Source organism: Cyprinus carpio, chromosome B4 (genome assembly GCF_018340385.1).
Source record: "Cyprinus carpio isolate SPL01 chromosome B4, ASM1834038v1, whole genome shotgun sequence".
Lineage (NCBI taxonomy): Eukaryota > Metazoa > Chordata > Actinopteri > Cypriniformes > Cyprinidae > Cyprinus > Cyprinus carpio.
In genome coordinates this window covers 3,564,862-3,589,543 of record NC_056600.1, presented here as the reverse complement: position 1 = coordinate 3,589,543, position 24,682 = coordinate 3,564,862, and the positions used below count along the sequence as shown (strand labels likewise).

The 24,682-nt window shown below is 33.3% G+C and overlaps 1 long non-coding RNA gene across 1 annotated transcript; it reads right to left on the bottom strand.

Moving 5' to 3' along the window:
• Positions 1-4,223: 4,223 nt before the first annotated feature.
• LOC109072042 lies at positions 4,224-7,542 on the bottom strand. Its single transcript, XR_006154710.1, has 3 exons — positions 7,445-7,542; positions 6,226-6,348; positions 4,224-5,609 (listed from the first exon to the last, which is right to left on the bottom strand). It is a non-coding gene; the product is annotated as an uncharacterized LOC109072042 (long non-coding RNA).
• Between the last annotated feature and the right edge of the window lie 17,140 nt (positions 7,543-24,682).

The following is a 24,682-nucleotide window of genomic DNA, read 5'->3' as shown; positions in this document are numbered from 1 at the left end:
GAAAAAGGAAGAAAAAATAATAATAAAAACAAAATAAAAACTTAAAAGTCAAGGTAAGGCCACGCATGTTAAAATAAACACAAGCATAGCTGCAAAATAAGCAAATAAGCAACCGCAGCTTCAAAAACAAGCCCAAAAACACGCCCAGTATTTTTTGATAATTTTTATCATCAATATTATTTATTAGCAATTATTTATTTCCAATAGCTGAGCCTGCAACATATTAAACTGAAATTACCACTTATCTGAAAAGCAAAAACATAAGTTTATATTTAGAAGATTCAGCAAACTGCAACAAAGCAGGACAAAACTTATCCAGTCACCTGTGAGCAGAGTAGGATTGGAGAGGATTTTCTATCGAAAAAAAATAGAATAAAAACTGTTGGAGAGATAATAATAATAATAAAAAAAGAATAAAAACAAAATAAAAACTTAAAAGTCCTTGAAGATTTATTATTAATTTTTTGTTAATTTAAATTTGTGTTTTTGAAATTTACTTTATTAGATTATTAAATTTATTAATATGATTCGTATCTTTTTATTTTTTTTTTTTTTTATCGAAATATAATATATGTTTTGTTTTTATTGGTTTTATAATAATTTAATTTTAAAGCACAGCCACCACAATTAATTTTTGTTGATTTAGTTCAAACTAAATAAATTTAAAGATAGTTTTAAAGATTTAAAACTATAACAAGAAATACTTTGGTAGCTACGACACTGTTGAAAAAAAAAAAAAAAAAAAAAAAAAAAAAAAAAAAAACAAGTAACCCCTTTTGTACTCGTTAACATTTTCATGAGTAATTAATTTAATTACACATTTTTTCCTCAGTAACTGTGACTAATTACAATGCCATTTATAATGTAATTAAATTACGTAATTTACCTACTATAGCTACTTCGCAACACTGTTTATAATCATCAATAAGTCACTTAGTTTGATGTAAACGATGCATAGGCTGGGTCTATTTCAGTCTGTTTGAGGAGTGAGTCGCTAAAAATGCCACAAGAGGGCAGAAGTCTACCGAATATTGATGATAATAACAAGACTGCAAATTAATTATATTATACCAAAGACCACAAATCCTTAAAAAGTAGCTACTTTGATTAAACGCATTCACGTAATCTATATTCTAACGTGTTACCACCATGTTAACGTGTTTTACTCCCTGATCCAACATTTGATTATCACTCAGAAATATATTGATTAATCCTCATATCGACCAATACCGGATTTTCTGCCGTAGTCAGAAGTGTGCGCTGATAACATCGAGATATTAGAAGCTGTAAACACTGATAAACACGAAGGTGAAAAGTTGAACATTTGGAAGAGTACGTTAATGATGTCAAGGTAAGGCCACGCATGTTAAAATAAACACAAGCACAAATAAGCAACCGCAGCTTCAACAACAAGCCCAAAACAAGCCCAATATTTGTTGATAATTTATTATCATCAATATTATTTATTATCAATTATTTATTTCCAATAGCTGAGCCTGCAACATATTAAACTGAAATTACCCCTTTATCTGAAAAGCAAAAATCAGCAAACTGCCACAAAGCAGGAACAAAACTCATCTCCAGTCACCTGTGAGCAGAGTAGGATTGGAGAGATGGAAAAGGCCAAATATAAAATATAAAAAACAAATATACTCTTAGTATTAGTAGGCTATAGGCCTACTATATACTATAGGCCTACTTGTTTTTTATTACAGTGATAACAAAACATTGATACAAAACTTTGTAAAAAAATAAAAAAAATTAATAAAAAATAAAAAGAAAGTCATCCCACTTCTCTGCATCTACTACTATCATTGCTTGGATTACAGCGTCATGCACGTTCTTTGTGATTTTGTGACATGTGATTTTTCTCCAATCCCTCATTGAAGAAAAATCACGTTAAAAAAAGGCACGTGAGAAGGGGGCAGAATATTTGGCAAATTATGCTTCAGCGCTTATATTTTTGCACTGATTGACTATTAACTGTGAGCAGACAGTGTCAGTCAATGCATTGGCGAATACAGTGAACATAAATGAAAAGACACGAAGTTGCTTGTCAGGTTTTCCTAATAAGCAACCATATTTTATAAAATAAGCCCAAAAAACGCAACCTGCGACCCGGGATTTTTTTACGCAATTTACAAAAAAACAAAAAAAACAAAAGAAGCCCAAAGTTGCGTATAATACGCAGACTTGGCAACTATGAACACAAGTGTGTGAAGGTGCAGAAAAAAAAAAAACGTGAACGCGCCACAACACAATATGAATCAGTAGCTATTTCTGTAAGGACAGTATTTTTCCGTTTTTAACATGAGCATTTTATTACAGTATATGAACAAAAACAACACTGAAACAATTGCAAGCGTCATAGGGTCATTCTACAGAAACTTCCATTTTTCTGTCCCTAGCCTTTACAGAAATATTACAATTGAAAAACACATTAGGGTTAAAAAAAAATGTATATATATATTTAAAAATAAAACAATGTGTTATTTGAACAATTAGACCTTCTTGCGCCATCAATGTGGCGATATTTGTTTTTAATTCATTATTAAGAATTCCAAGCACCACAAAACTGCTCGTCCCCACAGCCATGTACAGTGGGAAAGTGCTTTATTTTGCATTCAAAAACAGGTTTTTCTACCATTTAAAATACAATAATATAGGCCTATTCATAACTATCAAATATATTATATAAACGGCATAATAAAACAAAATGCTGAATAAATATTATAACATATATAATGAAAGCAGTGGTCCCCTGAAGTTGTGTCACTGGTGTTACCGTTTGACAAAAAACGTTACTGTTTGAAATAAAGATCACACTGATGGCATCACTTGACTTCCTTCTTCCTGTTTACTAAAGATCTATGAAATGCCCATAAATGCCCATATTAAGTCCACTGTTTCTTTTCAGTTATCAGAAATTTTCTAATTTAACTCACAATTTCATATGAAGCTTTTAGTTGACATCACTGGTATGACCTATTTATTGTTAGGGAATTGTAAAAATAACTATAATACAAATGTTTTAAACTATTTAATTTAGTGGGTATAGCATGATTGACAACATATGGGTTGATACCCTACAGCAGACATTTTGTAAAATGCATTTTTCATGAAAATTGTCACTGGTGTTACCTTCCTTATGGGTAACACCAGTGAAGATCAGTATATCAGGTCTTATGTATGTCACTGGTGTTACTGTGCTGTGTTACTGTATTACTGTACTGTTTTTGTCTTTCACGTTAAATAAATAAAACATAATCTCCTTATTTCTTGCATTTTCATTATTTTCTGTAACTCTGACTAAGTGATGAAAAAAAAATCTTTTATAATATCTTTTAATATTGATAAAGAAGGTAACACCAGTGACAAAAAAATGGTAGGTCTTGAAATAATTGCACAAAAAAGCTCAAAAGAAAAATAATTAAGATGTTTTTTAACTGTATTGATAAAGTAAAAATTTAATTTGATTATTTTGTCTAATTTTAAATGTTAGAAAAATAAATACATTTTAAGACATTATACCATACCAAAAGTGGACGTTGTTTTAGTATGGTCAAATGGTATTATTATAATGTGGTTTTTTTTTTCGATTCGGATCTTTGCAATGATTTATTTATTTATTTATTTTTATTTTTTTGAGATCCCAGCAAATTGTACAAACAAACAAACAAACAAACAAAACAACAACAACAACAAACAGACAATAATTGCACATATTAAACCGCTGCATAATTCGCATTACTTTGGAGTTTTTACTTTTAGATATTGTTTCCAAATATATTTAATGCTATTTTTTTTATTTATTATTATTTAAGGCCTTTTTCAAAGACTATAGAACACCTAAGAAACTTAGCCTTTTTCATGAGATTTAACATACTGTATATAATAGCAAGCAATTATAATAATTAAATCAAATATAAATTCTACTACTAGGAGATTCACAAAATAAATTACTAATATATATCAGTGATCTTCAATAAATTGTTTGATCCTGTTCACAGAACCAGTCTAAATTACGAATAGTACTGAAGGATTTGTTCACTAATCGGACCGAATGATTTCAGGTGAACAACCGACTCACTGAACTGAATCATTGCTAAAACAAAATCTCTCTGCTCTTACAACCTTTACCAAATCTTTTCTGTGACATAAAGAGTAAGAGTAGTATGCTAGTTCTGACATAGCTTTGTCGATTTAATGTGATAAATGTCATCTTTACCATCAGACTCCCACAAATTTCCCATAATGTAGTCTATAAAAATACGTGTGCATTCTACATACAGAAAATATTCCAGCTCAGATTTTCATGTTCACCGTTAAGTGCAAAGTCACTTTGAATCAGCTTGTTATAATTTATGACACACAAACTGCATCCATATCAAAGTCCCATGAAAAGTTTTGTTTATTTTACCATTTTATGAGGTATGTGTGCGCCCATGTTCTCTGTTCTGTGATATTTTGGGTTTATTATGTGTCAAAAAAATGAGCTGCTATACACAATACTAATTAACTTTACAAAAACCAAGTGATTCTTCAGAACAGTTTTTAAAATTATGTCAAATAATAGTTCAAAGTCCAATGACACAAAAGCTTGTTTTCACTAGGAGTGGTTTTCTATGTTGGTTTCAAGCAAAACATGTTGTGTTTTCTGTCCTCCAGCCTGAGAACACGGCCTCATTGCCCTCAGATAACTCGAGACTAGGGTTTGATTTTTGCTGTTATCTGTTGTCTGTTTTCCTTCAGTATTCAACATGCAGTCATCCCTGCGTTTGCCCTCTCCACCCGTCCTGACCTGCCTGTGAACTATTTTATCAAATTAAGATAAAACTGAACTTTATGGCTTAAGAGCCAATAAACTAATTCAGTGATAATTAGAAATTCCAACAACGAAATTCCTTTATGACACCATATCCATTCAAGTTTACAAGTTCACCTCTTGGAGGCCGGCGATAAAATAGAACACTTGTTCTAAACAATTAGTTAAATACATATTTAATGTTGTCCAATTAACCACAGACACATGCACACATCTACAGTTTCATGCACTAGATTTGAAATTGAATTATAGATGTTGTATTTGTCAGAAAATACTCAGATTTAATTGAATGAGCCTTCATTAAAATGAAAATATGGTCATCTTCAAAGGACTGGAAATGGTATTTCATCATTTGTCTTGTATGATTCTGGGAATCCATCAGTTTAGTGGGTGAGTGCTGTGTCACTTTCTGGTTTGATCAGGGTTTTATTGTGATGAGATAAGGAAACTGATTTACAGCTTGCCACACGGTCATCACTTCACATATGATTTCTGTTTTAGAATAAAAAAAAGAAGCCAGTTCTTAAATACACAACACATGATAGAGTGATGTTTCTGTACACCAGTGTGCAAAAGCTGTTAACAGTCCATATAATACAAGACCCCATATGTCCTTTTATTCTTAGAATAGGTCCTTGATCTTCTGAAAATGTCTCTTTGGCAGGGGCCCATGAAAGCGATGAGGTCAGAAGTATGAACGGTGTTGATGTGTGGCGAGTTCAGGAGAACCAATGGGAGGACAGATTGACTCCGGCAGCCAGAGCTTCTGGTGAAAACTCAGGTACTGTGGTTGAAAACAGCCAATCAGAAACAGGATATTTAAATTCAGACACTTTTAAAATCCATGATGAAATAGAAACAGAGACAGAGCTTTTCTTCCGTATTGTGATATACATACATTTGAGTGTAAAAGATTAGCAAAAAGAAGAAATGGAGGGTAAATAAAATTGATACAAAATAAAATAAAGCAAATGTAGTTTACTGTACTTGTTAACACTGAATTGTTGCCAAAAAGATCCATAACATGGATTTACAAAATAAAATCTTCATTTTATACTGGCTTATTATATTATATTATATTATATTATATTATATTATATTATATTATATTATATTATATTATATTATATTATATTATATTATATTATATTATATTATATTATATTTGTTTCCCCCTTTGTTTTGGCCGCAGAAGCGTGGTAGCGGGCCTTGTCTTGAATGCACTTCATTCCATGAAATGTTTATTCATTCTTCTTGTTCATTTAGGTAAATAATTGTCCAACAAAAAACATATTAAAATTAAGATACAAATTATACTAAACGAAACTCGTTCCAAATATATATATATATTATACTGGGCTCAGGATGTGAATGTGATAGAGGTGAATGAAAGTATTTACGGGAACACAGAGGACAGGGGTCAGGAGGTGAGTGTGTTGTGCATCTCTCAGCACGGTTAGCGGTCTGTGTGCTGCTTTAGCTTCACTGCGCCTCCACTTCGCCCGCCGGTTCTGGAACCAGATCTAAACAAATGTGATACACACCTGGACATGTAGGCAAACTTCATAAAGCACACATTTCATAAACTTTCATTAAACATTTATTATATAGTCGACAGATAGATAGATAGATAGATAGATAGATAGATAGATAGATAGATAGATAGATAATTTATCTGTTTTAATGTCTTTTATCTAGTTCTTTTATTTATCGATAATTTATATTTATTTATCTATTTCTTTTATTTATTTATTTTATTTTTTTCTTAAATATTGAGGCAAAACTTTTATAAAAAGTTCAAAACTACAAAAAACTACAAAAAAAAAGATATATATAAATATATATAATATAATACAATATATCATCTATATATCTATATATCATATATATATCGTATATATATATATATAACAAATATTAAAAAGTAAAAATGAAAAAATATATATATTTCGCTGTCATCACTTTGTTTCATAAAGTTTATTTAAAACTACAAAAAACTAACTACAAATAAATATTTAAACAAATATATAATTTAATATATTATTTATTTATTAAGGTGTATTTACAAATATTAAAATGAAAAAAATGTAATATATAATATATATATAATATATATATATATATATATATATATATATATATATATATATATAAAAGAACATTTTAAAATGTATTTAATTAATATTATAAATAAACAAATATTTTAACATACATTAATATTATAATATATATATATATATAAAGATATTATATTAAGGTATTGTAGTTACAAATACTGACTGAAAATTTATATATATATATATAATATATATATATATATACACACACACACACACACACAACACACACACATACATACATACATACAAATATTTGCATGTTATATTTTATTTTGTCAAAATTTGTACCTTTATGTAAATTCATTAATTACTAAAATTACTAAAAGACATTAAAATTAGGAATAATCTGTGTTTAGTTACAGCTCATTAATTATACAATTTTTACTTACATTCCTGCATAATAACATTTAAACTACCCATATTTTATGAAAGGATACCCTGGTCATGGAAAACAAGATTATCAAGAAGTGTTGTGTTTTCAGCAGACAGTGTATTGTACCTGAACTCTTCCCTCAGACAGCTGCGTTCGACAGGCGAGCTGGTCTCTGGTGTGAACGTCAGGATAGTGTGTTCCCTGAAAAAAACTCTTCTGCTGCTCCTCCAGCTGGCTCACGGTGGTGGTGGTTAGTAGTCTTCTGAAAGGGGAGAGGAGATATAATATCAATATAATAGATCTCATAAATTCAGGAAATATCTTCAAATAGGTTCAAAAGATAAGACAGAGTACATTTTTCTTAAACCGATCAATACACAAGCTGTAAAACCCTATCAAAAACTAAAAAGAACACACCTGTGTATGGACTGATTTTAGGAGCGTCCGTCTTTATCTTGGTCTGTGTACATCCAGATGTTTCAAGTGTCTTGTCTGTTCTGTCAGGTCGGACAGGTTTTTTCAGTAGTTCTTCAATAGTGTGTGATAGAAGCTTTGGGCTGTTTGTGGCCGTCCTGCTCTCACGGGATGACGTCTCCACGTGTTTCTCTAACTCCACATCATCTAATTGCATTGTCTTTGAATCTTCTTCAGTGTCTCAAAAGTTCAGGATACTATCCCAGAATGACTTGAAGCTGTCCAGCTTTTGTGTAATAGTCAGCAGCGTGAGTCTGATATGACTGAAGCATTCATAGGAGGAGCAGCAGCTCATTAATTATTTGCTTGATCTTGTAATGGTGTGGTTTTCATTTTATATATCTATTCAATAAAGATTTGTTTTTTATTTTTATAGATTGTGTAACATCTATTGGCACTTGTAGCAAGGTTTGCACTATCGCCACTATTGGGATTGGTTACTAAACACAGCGTAGCAATCATCACAACTTGTTAAGTTTATTAAAAGAGCATTTTATGTAAATTATGACAACCCTTCTTCATTAATTGTTTGTAGTGCACAGATACAGCACCTAGTGACGCTTCTTTAGACGACAGCGACATCAAGCGGTCAGCTCTGGATTCACACGTTTCTTAAAGTTGCTGTATGCAATGATGAAAATCTAAATTGCATATCTTTTAGTCCATGCATGTTAGCTTTCAGTTCATCTATATTGCTAGTGTACAGAATATATATTTACGTACTTAACAGACATAGAGTTAAATTGCATTTAAAAGTCTTATTGGACAAATAAAAAAAAAATTGATATATATGCATTAAATAAGTTACATATTGTATAATTTAGTATTGGATATCTACATCTGGAATATTATAGTTAACTTAAACCATACAAAATAAATTTTTTGTGCATAAGAAACATAAATAAGTTAACTGAAATAAAAAAACTTTTTTATTTCAGCTAGTTGCTAAGGCAGCATTTCTCATTTTAAACTAAAAAAATTATCAATTGATGTTGAAAATGATTATAATACGGGATTTGTAGTAAAAATGTGGTAATACAAATGGAAATCAGTAACTAAAACAAACGAAGTAACAAAAACAATTAAAAACTCTATAGTATACTATTGAAATGGAATATACTATATATATATAATTAGGTAGCTATATATATATAAAATATAAAACTCTTAATAGCAATCTCTCAATGGTACTAATATAATAACACATTAAATACTATATATATAGATACTTATATATCTATATATATATATATATCTGTGTTTCTGTAATATGATACTCATGTTATGTATATAGTCACTTTATTTATATATATGACGAGGATAGTGCCTAAATGGGGCTATATATGACGAGGATAGTTAAATATAAATGAGGATAGTTAGTTCACAGAAACAAATGTGTGTGTGTGTGTGTGTGTGTGTGTGTGTGTGTGTGTGTGTGTGTGTGTGATGGTGTGTGAGTGGAATATGTGTGGGTGTGTGTGTGTGTGTGTGTGTGTGTGTGTGTGTGTGTGTGTGTGTGTGTGTGTGGTATATGTACCACCCTCTCTAGCAGACATTGCAGGAGCAGAGTACAGTAGGGTGAAAGTCATTTCAAATCCTCGTAGAGCCTGAGCTGAATAATTCACTAACACAAATCTATTTATCCACACACTTCTAAAAGTCCTTCTGTGGAAACACAGGAGCAAGGCCACATATGCAGTGCAGAAGTCCTTCATGGACGACTCCAGGGAGAAACATTCATCAATATTTTATCACGTCAAACGCTTTCGTCCGTGACGGATGTGTCTCAGGCTGAATCTGTGTGGCTCTGTTTATCTGTGCTGCGTTTCACCTTTCTGGAAGCACTTGAAAGTCTATTACCCCCAGAGACACTAGATGGCATCCTAAGACATCAAAAGCAGTGTGTGTTATGTAAATCAGTCTCAGGAACTATTTAAATGAGTCTGAATATATCAAATCCTGTTCTGATGCTGTATGTGGGTAGCTCTAAATCAAGAAAAAAACTGAAATCAATATATTCATAATCATAAATTAAAGACTGGGGAGGTTGAAATCCATATCACACCATAATCAGACCAAAATCAAATTCACAGAAACAATTGTGTGTGTGTGTGTGTGTGTGTGTGTGTGTGTGTGTGTGTGTGTGTGTGTGTGTGTGTGTGTGTGTGTGTGTGTGTGTGTGAAATTAAAATAATTATTTAGAATATTAAGAATGTTAGAATTTAAACATCACATTTGTATTTATTTTAAGTGATTATTTAATCAGTCTTCCAAAAGTCAAGACATTTGATGCTAAATTAAATGCAACTTAAATTTATAGATTAAAAGTGCACAGTTTTGTATAGAAATTGGCAGGATGTTGGAATTAAATGTAGCATTTAAAATATTTAAATGTAATCTTTTTAATTACAATTAATGCAACAATACAACGTGGGTGATTATTTATGTGGGTTATTGATTTATTAAATTAAAGCATTAATTTTAATTTTTTTAAAATTAAGTTTTTGCTAATGCCATATTTATTTTTAAGATGTTACTGTTTGAATTAAATATGACCATTCAGAATGAATTGTCAGAATGGCTTATAGAACTTCTTTTGTATTTTTAGTACCAGTCAATCATCATGCCGAGTCAGAACTGATTTATATTAAGCTGCAACATGGGCATTGTGTATACAATGCACCGTGCCATTCCAAGCATACTTAGCATGCTATACTAAATTGATTAATGTAAGAATATGTGATATGTTTTTTTTTAGTTTTCTTTTTGTCTTTATTTTCTCTCTGTTTTCTGTTGGTCATCTGATGGTCGTCTGATTCCCCCTCCCTGAGTCTCGGCTGTACTCTGTCTCTCTGAGAGGCAGGAGTTGTGCCAGATAGCTTTATTTCTCCAGTCTGAAGCAGCAAATGGATTACACATTCAATTAACACACAATCCCTCCTGCGCTCGCAGCCTCACGGGCAATTTACATCCCGACAATACGGCACGGTTTAACAACACCAATATTCCCTTACAGCAGCGGTGGTCAACCTTTTATGACCTGAGATCCCTCAACATGATGAACCCAGAGGTCCTGCTATAAAACAAAGTAACCATGTTATAATTTATATAATACAATTAAAATGATAATATTTTAAAATTAATATAAATAGATCAAAATAGTAAAATATATATTATTTTAATGTTATTTTTGTATTTTTAATGACAATAATTTTTTATAATATATTTTTAAATATTTATAATTAGTTTAACACATTAAATAATGTTTTAGGTAATTTGTTTTTATCAGTCCACAGTCTCCCTTCAGTACTTTCATGGGCCCCTAGGGGTCTGTGGACCTTCTTCTTTTGAAATTTTTTTCTATAGGGGGAGATTTTGTTTTTGTGTAATAATTATTATGTGCTGAAGATGTGTGAATATATGTGTGTTTTATCTGAGAGTGTGGATATAGGGGGCAGGTGTGTGTGAAGTTCTCACAAAGGACAGAAAATTTAGAACACGGCTTTGTTTTTTGTGATGAAGCAGCGTAGTGGTGAATACTTAGTATTTTGTGTTTTGTGTTTGTTTGATTTATTTAGTAGGTGAACAGTATTTGAAACTATGCAATATGTGTAGTCAAACATTTTGTATTGTTGTCACATGAAATAATACTGACTGTTTAAATCAGACACACATTCAAAATGATCACAAAAAAAAGATATTTAATCTTTAATATCTAATGTTAATGTTGCATGTACTTTAGCATAATTTGTCTTTATTGTTGGTAGTCCGATCAAATAGTCACTCAAATAAGAAATTAACTTTTAATAAAAATGATGAATATTGTATTTACAGCATTCTAAATATTCTAAATAAATATAATTAATATTCTAATTAATTTTAAGTCTATTTATTTATTTATATAAAATATCTTAACTTTTTGCAGTCTGATCAAATAATCAGATCATTCAAATAAGAATTTTAAATTTTCTTTAAATTTTTAAAAATGTAATTCAAATATTTAAATTCCAACATTCTAAAGATTCTAACTATTTCCTTAAATTCAAAACTTGTTTTTAATTTACTGCTGAAAGTCATTTGTCACAAAGTCATTTGTGAAGTTGAATGCGTTGCATTGTGGGATCCGTTCTTTCCATGCATACAGAATATTTGCACACTATACATACTGCATATTGCAAAAATAGTATGCTAATATTCTTTTTTCGATGTCATTAGTTACCTGAGGTGCATGCGATTCAGTGCTATTGGTTGATTTATACAGAGCTGTCACAGCCCGTTGACTCGTCTACTAACAGTCGACATGTCGATGCCAGTCAATTCACCGAAGGTCGATCTCAAACACTTCTCAAGAGCGAAGGCTTTGGCACAGTCTGATGGCACTGCATCTTCCAGGTGGAAGGCATTTGAGTGAGCGCATTTCATGCTACATTAAAGAGACTGCAATCAGTTCAAAGTGCACAAAGTTCCTTCTGGATCTAACAGAGGTTTGAAGCAGAATCAATATTCTGTCATCATTCTTTCCCAGTCTGACTTTTTTTAAGGTTATAGCTTTGAGTGATAAGTCATTTATTTACTGATACTGTCACATATACTAATTTAATGGTGCTTTTTAGAGTAAATGGGGACGGAAGTGTAAATGATGACATAATAATGAACATATTTCTTGGATGAACTGTCCCTTTAAGTGGGAGTTACATTATCAGAAGGGCAGTTAGTTGCTGCTTGTACTGTATATAGAGGACACACATTAGACTGTTCAGTATGCATCGTACTCCACATGCCTGTATCTATTTTTGATCATCCTTCACTTGCCTAAAGGTTAAATGACTCACAGAATTCCACCAAACAGGCTGGAGTTTCTGTGTGCCGTAGGACCTGCTTCATTATTCCATCGCTAATTGTCCTGTGTCCTGTTCTGTCTCGGTTCTTTGCGTTTTTCCTCTTCAAATCTTAATGGAAAGTTCTTAATCTCGGTAAAGGCACTGCAGTGTCATTGTGCATTCTGTTCACAGTTCACACAGGGAAGCTCGTTTTGGTGCAGACTGGTGGAGTTCGATAGTCTCGCATTAAAAAAAAGTGAAACTATCGTTTTTTTGTGTCATGGCATGCATACATATTTGCATGCATATTTGCATGGCAACCACCTAGAACATCCTAACAACCATATTGAAATGCCTTGGCAACACAGCCACATAACAACTGTGCAGCAACCTAGAACACTGTAGCAACACACTTAAACTACTAAAAAGATTTTCTTGCATAGCATGACACTAGCAACCACCCAACTCACCTTAGCAACTACATAACAACTTGACAACCAACAACTTGGAACACAGTGACATCCTACAGAACACAAGCAAACAAAGACAAATGCCATGGCAACCACCTAGAACATTCTAACAACACATAGATTTGCCTTGGCAGCCATTCACAACTGCATAGCAACTGTTTAGTCACATCTTGAAAATCACCTAGAACACTGTAGCAACTGCATGGCAGCAGGCTAAAACTATTAAGAATATTTTTGAAAACTACACAGCAAGGCCCTGACAACCACCAGCAACACAAAATCAAACACACAAAAATGCCATGGCAACCACCAAGAATATCCTAACAACCACATTGAAATGCCCTGGCAACCACCCAAAGCTGCACAGCATCTCCATAGCAACATCTTGGTAACCACCATAAACACTGTAGCAACACGCTTAAACTACAAAGAAGATTTTCTTACATAGCAACTCCTTAGCAACCACCCAACTCACCTTAGCAACTATACAGTAGAACAACACCCCGACAACCACCCACAATACACTAGCAACCGCAAGAAATGGCAAGGGCAACAATCTGGAACAACCACCCACAGCTGCATAGCAACATCCTGGTAACTAGCAGCATCTGCATAGCAACAGGCCAAAACCACCAACAACATTTTGCAACGCCCTGACAACCACCCACAACACATTAGCAACCGCACACCAGTACCCTGGCAACCACCCACAACACATTAGCAACCGCACACCAGTACCCTGGCAACCACCCACAACAGCTTAGCAACTACAGAACAGAGCCCTGGCAACCATCCAAAACAATACCAGTGCCCTAGCAACCACATAAAACAGCATTTCAATCACACAATACTCTAGTAATGCCCTGGCAACCAGCAATAACACTGGAGCATCACGCAGGTGAGTTTTCCCACAGCAGCATCATTCACATGTTTCTCAGACAGTCTGAACATCTTGTTTATGACAATCTGAACATCTTGGGAAGTCGTGGCCTAATGGTTTTTGTGATTGGAGTTTCATGGGTTGTGAGTTCGAGTCTCGGGCCGGCAGGAATTGTAGGTGGGGGAGTGAATGTACAGCGCTCTCTCCACCTTCAATACCACGACTGAGGTGCCCTTGAGCAAGGCACTGAACCCCAAACTGCTCCCCGGCCACCGCAGCATAAATGGCTGCCCACTGCTCCGTGTGTGTTCACTGCTGTGTGTGTGTGTGTGCACAAATTCCGAGTATGGGTCACCATACTTGGCTGTATGTCACGTCACTTTCACTTTCACTTTTTTCACTTTATTTAGGGTGAAATTTACATTTAATTTTTATGTTTATTTGTTTTTTCCCTTTTAATTTTTCTGGATTTTATTAAAAACTTTTTATAAAAAAATGTACTTATTTATTTTTCTTTTTTTCAGAAATACTGTGTTGTGCTTTCGCATTTTTCTGGTAAATAAAATTGTGGTAAATAATTTTCTGGTAAATATACCTTAAAAATAATGGTTTAATAATAATTTTATTAGTAGTAGTAATATTATCATTACATTATGTAATATATTTCTGTCATAGTTTCTTCAAATTAAAATAAACTTTTATTTTGGTGGGTTAAGACTTTTAAGTTTGCGTCTGCGCCATATATTCACACAGAGACACGCAGAACATGCAGGATTCATATTTAAATAGTAATTTGAGGCTTAATATTTCACTTTTGATTCAAGTGTACTGACCTACTTTTGATTTATTCATCAAAAATTTGGCAAATTCCGTGATATTCCACTTTATACAGTAAATTCAGTTTTTATGACTGGATTCTGCAATGTCTTCCACATTTTATATATATATATATATATAATATATATATATATATATATATATATATATCTATATATATATATATATTACATCCTATTTATTTATTTATTTGGGCCCTATTTATTTTCTATAATTTCTTCCTTGAACAGATGATCGCATAACAAACTGTTCTGTCTTATTATCATGCAAAACTGGACATAGATATGCATGTCATCATATGATATACACACTGATTTGTTAATACAGTCGTTGTGCTGTCAGTGCTGTGCTGAGAAGGAGCCTCCTGCTTCTGATTATGTTTTTCCAAGCATCATTACCCATCCGTCTACATCATGGGAGCACAGCAGTGCTCCAATGAGATGTTTCCCTATGAATGAGGAGTCTCTCATTGGTCCGTTGACTTTCTGCTCTGCCATTGGTGCGTCACTCGTTATAGAGACAGAACAGAATGAACAGATCCTTTACGACTTTAGTGACTTTGACAGTAAACGTGATTTATGTGGATTGTAACATTATAGAACAAACGTCTGTCATTCAAGCTCTGTGTGATCCTGGTGGCCCACACCTTTAAGGGGTTTTATCATAGAAACAGGATTTTATACATTTGCATAAAATGTGATTTTTTTATTTTTTTATTTAAACTATATATGTTTTTAATTTATTCTAATATATTAAGCATATTCTACAGTTTGTTTATTCATATATAATTTATTGTATAAATGCAAATAATTTAATTATAAATGATGCAAAGAATAAATGAATGTTTATACACTATATATTAATTAATTTAGTTATTTATTTTTATATTATATGCTACAATTTGTATGTATGTTTTCAATTAAAATGTGACTTCAAATTTATTAATATTGTACTTTTTTCTTTTTTTTTAAAAAAAAAAGCTATTTGCTTTAAAAGTTATATATTTTTTATTCTAAGGATGAGAAACATGCAATGGAAAATATTAATGTGAAAACAAAGCATACATAATTTTGCTACAGTAAATATACTAAATAAGCATATTTTAGATTAAAAAAAATATCTTAAAAGTTAATGCCGTATCTTACAACTATGTGTGAGTGTGAGATTTATATTTGCATTTGATATTCAATACAGTTTATCAGTTCATGCTGGGAATTGAACCTATGACCCTGGCATTGCTAGCATAATACTCTACTGTTTGAGTTACAGGAATGAGCATCAGCATCAGTTAATCTATAACCGGAAGCACATAATAGTCATGTGAGCCGTCCAGGTGAAGTTTGATCGTGTAATCTCATGGATGTAGGTGGGCCCGACTGCTTCACCCAGTGGACTCCTTTGTCTTGAAGGCAGAAGCAGACGCGGTTAGCCGCTCTGACGTGAATGACAGTACAGAGGAGAATGCTGTCAGGTCAGATTTAGTCTGGATGCTTTACACTCTCTGATCTGAGACAGACACGGTTTTTGGGCCCATTAACCCCGAAATGAGATCAGCGTCAAGTCAATCGCCGCTCCTCCTCTGCCTTCTGTCTTTCGGTATGGAGACTGCTGAAGGTTGAGCTCTCCAACCAGAGGAAGGAGAAATTACGAACTCTAAACCCAACGACTGGCAGCACATACACAGACCTTCAGTCAGTAAAATCAGTGTTCTGTGCTCTATACAATACAATACCATATTCAGAGATACTTCTGGTGTTAGCTGCTTGTTTTAAAACTTTCTTATTACCAGACACTAGGAGTGTATCTAATAAATATTATTACAATTATTATTTTAAAAATAGTAATAAGTGAATAAAAAAAATTGGTAATAAATAAACTAGTGTGGAAACACTTCAAAATTTGCTCAGAAAAACAAAGTGACACACTTAAGAAATCTGGGAAAACTAAAATAATACTTTCTTGTAAAACTCTAATAATATTTGTTTTATTTACTTGTTTTTAAACAAAATAACAGTGTTAAAGGGATACTCCACCCCAAAATGAAATTTTAGTCATTAATCACTTACTCCCATGTCGTTCCAAACCCGTAAAAGCTTCGTTCGTCTTCATAACACAATTTAAGATATTTTGGGTGAAAACCTGGAGGCCTGTGCCTGTCCCATAGACTGCCAAATAAATAACAGTGTCAAGGTCCATAAAAGGTATGAAAGTCGTCTTCAGAATACTCCATCTGCCATCAGACGTGCAATCTGGGTTATATGAAGAGACGGGAACACTTTTTGTAAGCGAAAAAAAATAATAATGACTTTATTCAACAATTCCTCTCCTCTGTGTCTCTCCAAATCAGCGTAGTGCCATCTTGCCGAATCTGAGCAGTACACAGGCGGCGTACGCTCTTCTGTGTCAGCTGCGCTGTTGTGCAGTTTTCTTTCAAACCAAAGCGTAAATACATGTAAAAATATCCTTGTGGCGCGGCTGACACAGAAGAGCGTAAGCCGCCTGCGTACTGCTCAGATTTGTCAAAATGGCACTACGCTGATTTGGAGAGACACAGAGGAGAGGAATTATTGAGTAAAGTCATTTTTTTTTCTTCATGTACAAAAAGTATTCTCAACGCTTCATAATGTTACAGTTGAATCACTGATTGCAGATGGAGTATTCTGACAATGCTTTCAATACTTTCCTGGACCTTGACACTGTTATTTATTTGGCAGTCTATGGGAAAGTCTCAAGCCTCCCTGTTTTCATCCAAAATATCTTAAATTGATTGGTAGAAGAATTGGTTTGGAGTTTGGAATGACATGGGGGTAAGTGATTAATGACAAAATTTTCATTTTGAGTATCTCTTTAAACAAAGGTTGTTGAGGGGGTATATTATTTCTGAAGAATCATGTGACATTGAAGACTGGATGTAATGATGCTGAAAATTAAGCTTTGATCACAGGACTAAATTACATTTTGAATATTTAAATAGTAAAACAAATGATAAAATATTTCACAATTTTACTGTTTTTGTTTTGGATCAAATAAATGCAGGCTTGGTGAACAGAAGAGACTTCTTTAAAAATCTTACTGTTCAAAAACTTTTGTCTGGCTGTGTGTGTGTGTGTGCGTGTGTGTGTGTGTGCGTAAATATATATTTTTATCTATAATTTAAAATCTTAAATGTATTATTTATTAATTAATTCATTAATTTATTCATTAATTTATTTATTCAAATGTTTAATCATTTATTTTCATGTAGTCAACTAAATAATCCTGTAAAATGAAAGGTGTTTTGCTGCACAGAACCATTGAAGAACCATAAGAATTGGATTGAATTTGTCAGCTAAAATATAGTTTTATAGTTGTTTTCACAGTTTTGTTTTCTATATTTTCACTAGAGGAAAAAAAAAACACCATTTACTCTGCTTTCATTTGCTGTAATAAGATCAGATCTCCTGCTCTTCTGTCCTGAGGGCTGATTTGGGAACATGAGGCTTGTCATCTCTGACAAACATCAGATGATGATCATCATGATGGTGGTTGTTCCTCGTTAGCCTGCGGCGGTGTGCGTCATGCTTCCTGTAGTCCTGACCTGTATGACAGCATAACCTGAACCGCAGAAAACAGAATAAATAAATAATAAATAAAATCTATATTTTAACAGAAAAGGCCAGCGCTGTCAGAGAGAATGTCCTGCATCCATCCAACAGAAGTGTGTGTGTGTGTGTGTGTGTGTGTGTGTGTGTGTGTGTGTGTGTGTGTGTGTGTGTGTGTGTGTGTGTGTGTGTGTGTGTGTGTGTGTGTGTGTGTGTGTGTTTTATGATCAAACATGAAAGAGACATGAGGATGGATGGACTGTCACATTCACAGATGGATGTTTAGGAACGGCATACTTCTTCTGCTATATCCCACAATGCAATGAGCTCAACTTGACCTTCCATATCGCTTCCATATCTCTTCTCTTGACCTTCCATATTACAGACAAACAATTTTAACTAAAATTGAAACAGAAAATTATTTTAGTCATAAGTTATTACAAGTTATTATAGTTAGTGATATAGACATTCTGTATTGAAAGAAAAATGATTAAAAAACACAATAAAATTAACTTTAACTAAAATAAAAATTTAAAAAATGCAAAAAATAAAAATAAAAACGAATTCAAAATAAAATAATACTAGGATACAGTAGTGCACACTGTGTAGAAACAATTTTCACTCAGAAATATACAAATTGCTCATAAAAATATATGGCAAATAACATTAAACTTTGAAGAACAACAGAAGTAGTTTTTTCTTGTTAATCTCCAATAATGTTTCATTTACAGTATGACTTAAAAAAAAAACACATTTTGACACACATATGTAAAATATAAAATATTCACATGCTATGCACAGTGTACTTACTATACACACTTTAGAAATAGCAAGAGCAGTGTGCTGTTACAAACACAACCAGAGAAATAAATGTGCGAGAGCAGAGACATGAAGGGTGCAAAGCAATAGTTAAAGTGTCATTGCAGGAAAGCACTGTGTTTCTGTCAGGCGTCTAATGTTCTCGCCGCGAGTTTGTCTTTAAGAACAGCCCGCTGAGGAAACATGAACATGTGTGCGGTCCATTAGCATTCACCTCAGCGTGACGCGACGAGGCCCGTCCAGAGCCGCTCACGGCTTGACTGACAGCTAATATGCTGTGGTTTCGTCCATTCCAGCTGGATCTGAATCTCTCCGGACTGTTTTCATTTCTAAGAGGGTAAATAACCAGCAATAAGCCAGGCGACGTTGTGGTGCATTCGGCTGGGAATTCGAACACCGAGGCTTTAGCAGCTCAAAGCCTCATACGGCTTTATTGTGTTCCTCTATCCCTCGACAGCACTTGACAGTAGCGATACAGGAGGTTATGATAGAGCGCCTTATGATAAAAAACACCATTCAGCCTTCGTGTCCTTATCACACTGAATATAAAGCGTGATTTTCCTTCAGAACGGCTTCAGACTTTCATGAAATCCTGTTGGAGGGGTTGTGAAATACCTGCGGCGGGATACTCCACCATTCTTCAAGTAGAATAGCCTCCAGTTCTTATAGAGATGAAGGAGGTTGAAATTTATAATCTTTGCAAACCTGTGCTTCCAACTGTCAGACACTATAGTTGAGTTTGTCCTTATGTGCATAACAATTACTGCATTATAGACTTCAGTAGGTGTTGTTTAGAAAGAAATTAATACTTTTATACAGCAAGGATGCATTAAATTGATCAAAAGTGACAGTAAAGACGTTAATTATGTTACAAAAGATTTATAATTAAAATAAATGTTGTTCTTTGTAACTTTGAGTGCATCAGTGAATTCTGAAAACAGATGTATGGTGTCACGATTAGTCCAAGGATGAAGATGATGAAAATAAAATGAGGTTTATTCACAGTGAGTGTGTAGGTGATTTTTGTGAAAATATGTATGGTGTCACGATTAGTCCTTAATACAAGACAAAAACAGTAACGATGAACAACTGAGTTGATAAATGAATTCCATGACAAGACCATGACAACTAAAGAGTGGCGGGAAAACCGAACAGATTGAAGATGTGAATGAGATGTCCCTGTAAGAAGAACTAATAGTCCATGAAGATGAATGTTAACTGAATTGATTGTGGATGTTTTTGAAAATTAAATGAATTTTTGTGGAGTATGGATGTTTTCAAAATTGAAAATAATCAGAAATGTTTGTTTTGAAGATTGTCAGTATATTAGAATGATTTCTGAAGGATCATGTGTCACTGAAGACTGGAGTAATGATGCTGAAAATTCAGCTTTGATCACAGGAATAAATGACATTTTACAATATATATTTAAATAGGAAAATATGGAAGCCTGTTTTCACCAAGGAATTAAAAATAAAAAAGTAATTGCAACTTTTTATCTCACATTTTTACTTTTTGACTTTTTGTTCCTCATAATTCTGAGTTTGAATCTCACAATTCTGAGTTTTTTTTTTTTTTTTTTTTTTAATATTTTTTATTTATTTTATAAACATTTATCAAGAGTTTACATTCTTGAATTTTTTTTTTTTATGCCACTGGATAAAAATTACAAGTAAAGACTTTTTATATTACAGTCCTTACTTTTTTTTTTTTGACTTTCCTTCTCAGAATTACGAAATTTATGTCTAGCAATTATGAGCTTATATTTTGAAATTCTGAGTTTGTATCTTACAATTGTGAGAAAAAACTCACACATCTGAATTATGAGATATAAACTCAGATTTTCGAGAAAAAAAGTCAGAACTGTGGGATAAAGTCACAGTTATTTTTATTTATTTATTTATTTATTTATTTTATAGAAAAAGCCTTGCAGCCTTGGTAAACATTACATACTTCTTGCAAAAAATATAAAACAAAAACCCAACCTTATGAATGGCAGTGCATAAATAATATAAAGATTATTATGTTTAATAAAATATCTGTTTGTTGTTGTTGTTGTTTTATAAGGGGAAAATTAACCCTTTACTGCCGTCATCAAATCAAACACTTGCACTCTTTGCATTCTCTGCATGTCCTAAAATGTAAACCACTTCAGATGTAGGAAAAATAAAGCAATATGTCTCAGATGACCATGTTATGCTTTTTTGTGCATTGTCTGTGGACAACCAGTGAAAACACCTCTACCATAAATCCCAGATTAATAAAGCTTATGGCGTGCATTCTTCCATCTCTGTTGAGTTCAGCCTCAGTGCTGCTGATGTACTGTAGGTTCCTCTTGTAGCCATGTAGTTACATTACGTTACACTGCCATTGCCCTTTACAAGGAACTAGCATGATTCTGCATAGACTTGTACACATAAATAACAAACAGTTTTGCAGTTGTGAGACCAGTGCTCCTGCGGTGTCAGTCTGTCCTCGTTGTGACTGTTATTTGTCTGATGTTTGCTTTGTAAATGCACGTATCACTGCGCTAATTGTCAAGATATCCTTTCTAGCTGACAGGTTCTGCTAATTGGCAATCAACCTCGTGTGACTGTTCATTTGCAGCTGCGTTTGTAATTTCGGATTTAATTACATTGAAGTCAGGAGCGTCCTTTTGTAGCATCTCTGTTGTTTTATTCACAATCTGTGTATACACTGCTTGGACTCATAGAATGCAACGTGCAAATGCATCTGAAATAGCTACTAAAATGCTACTAAAAATGAAATGGCCAGCACAGCGTTGCAGGACATACAGAAATGGATGGGTTTTTCCAGCACATCTCTGCCAGGTCAGGCTCCATATCCATGTAAAAGGTGCTCAGATGCAGCTCTGAGAGTGAGAGCAGATAAATACTTTAGGTGCCATTTACAGTGATAAAACTCAATGGACTGTTTGCCTCAGTCTGAGGACTGAAGGATGAATATAGAGAAAGAAGCAGCAAGCAGAAGCAGAACGAAGGAAAGAAATAGGTAATAATTTGGCTAAGAGAGACTGTCCTTTAGAGAGAGAGAGAGAGAAACCAATAAATGAATGCTTAAAAAACCTGTCCAAGTCACATTTCAACCCAAAATCAAAAGAAGAAATTAAACTTTGCAAATGCAGCCTATTTTATGAATATCTTTTTCTCAAGGTATAATTAAGCACTTAGATTTTCCTAAAAACGATTTAATACTATTTAAATTGTAAAGTATTTATGCATCATTTATAACATTAAAGTAATAAAACTGAGCTTAATCATCATAAAAAATATATATATTTTTAAAATGCAATAAATTCTTAATGGTCATAGGCTTCTTTTTATGCAAAATATAATTTCATATTTTTCTGTATGACTTCTTTGCAAGATGAGCCAGGTTATCGACGGGTGTGAGAGACAAAAATAAAATGCAATGAAAATCAATGCAGATGGCAAGGGTACAGCAAAAGGCTAAGATAGGGGTGAGTTGGCAAAGAATGAAGTTACTGACATTTCGATTAGACCTGGAAAGGTCGTCAGTGTCCCAAGATACCAGTTTTGTTCAACTTTGACGTCTAGTACAAAATCCTTGTCCATGTCTTCATGTTGCACTACTATGGCTAAATGGTAGGACCATTTTTTGTTGCATTCATTTTTATTTTAAAACACTTTTTGATGCTATTTAAATCAATAAGTTCATAGAGATGACACCAATCTTACTGTATAGGCTTACAGCAAGATTCAGTCTTTCCTCATTGATAGTTTCATGTTGAGATGATTTTGTGATTCGCATTTTTATATTTTGCATCACTGCCACCAACAAAAATAGAAAGTTCCAAACAAACATGCAGAATAATTGGCACACCAGGAAACACACAGTGTTTATATGCTGTATGATTCAGTGTTTTATAACAAATCAGTTGAGATAATCACTTTTTCATAATGAGTCATTTTTGAACAAGTCAGTTGAGTGAATGATTCAATGACACACTCATAAAGATAACCACAACCTACACTATGTAGACTATATATGTATAATAATATAATTTAGATATTTAAAATGAAATAAGACAGTAATTAGTTTATAACTCTATATATGTTTGAAAAGCCTATTTATTTCATTTGTGCATGACAGCAACTTTCCAGCATGCAATTCGTTGGATTTTGGCTTCAGTATTTCAGTCTATCTTTGCCTGAAGTGTCTGTTTCATGCATTTCATTAATATTTTTGGGTCTTTGCTTTCCTGAGAGTCAAGGCATGAATATATAGTCAAGCTCTGGCGTAGTCCATAAATATTTGCCTTTAAGTCTGACAAAAAGAAGAAGAAACCAGGCATTCTTTAATCTATTTTTGCTTTAATTTCCGTTATTCAACTTTTTCAGCAAAAGAGTATTAAAATAATACCATATACAAGGGACTTGAGACAAGGGCATATTCAGCTACAACCTCCTACATGCACAAAGAGCTTTTGATTTGTTCTGGGAACTGGAGCAGAACATCCTGGACTAAAAAAAAAAAGTATAGCGTTCAGAGTCAGCACACTTACAGCAGGAGACAGGGATGGAAAACAAACATGTCTTCTCATATCACTGCTGTAAGCGAGATGCAGAGATATCAGCGTAGCTGAGCAGAAGAGTATGATTAGTGTTTTATGACCAAATATATCTACTGTGCTATAGCAAAATCTCTACATTTTCACTGTCACACAGTATATACTAGCACAGAGTGGAAAAATCATTTTCATACGAGGTGTATAAATGAAAACCTGCAGTGGAATCTCTTCAGAAGCTGCTAATGACAGCCATGGGCAGGTTTCGCATCTCCAGATGCCGACAAAGGAAAGACGTTACCAGTGTGTTTCCTTGGAAACTCCTTGAATAACAATTGCTGCTAGCTGTTTATTGATGTTGCCAACTCTTCCAGTCTGATGCATGCCAGCATGTGCCTGTTTTTCAAGTGTGAGGTGCTGGTGTTGAACATATGCTTGGCAGCGCTGCATCTCATTGAAGCCAAAAACATGCAGCCCTGCACTTAGATGTTTGCAGTTGACCTGGAGTAGCTAAGACCTGCCCTAAAAACATTTCTGACCAATCAAACCTTAGTAACTGTTTTTTACTGTTTTTTTATTTTTGTTATTGTTTTTCATTTTTTTTTTCTTTATTTTTTTTGTAGAGTTTTTTACTGCACCTGCAGACCAAAGTGCAGTACAAACACTTTATTAAAACACAACTTAAAACAAGAAACATCCTATAAAACAAAAAAGACTAGCCCACCCTCTCAAAGGCTAAAGACAAGAAATAGTTTTTGACTTCAATTTTAAAAGCATTTAAAGATGTGACCTCTCTAAGTTCCTGAGGAAGACTATTCCAGAGCCACGGCCCCGGAACAGCAAAGGCCTGGTCCCCTTTTAACTTTAAATGAGTACGAGGGACAGTAAGCAATTACTTATTATTTATCCTGTAGTTCACTGGTAGCCACTTGAG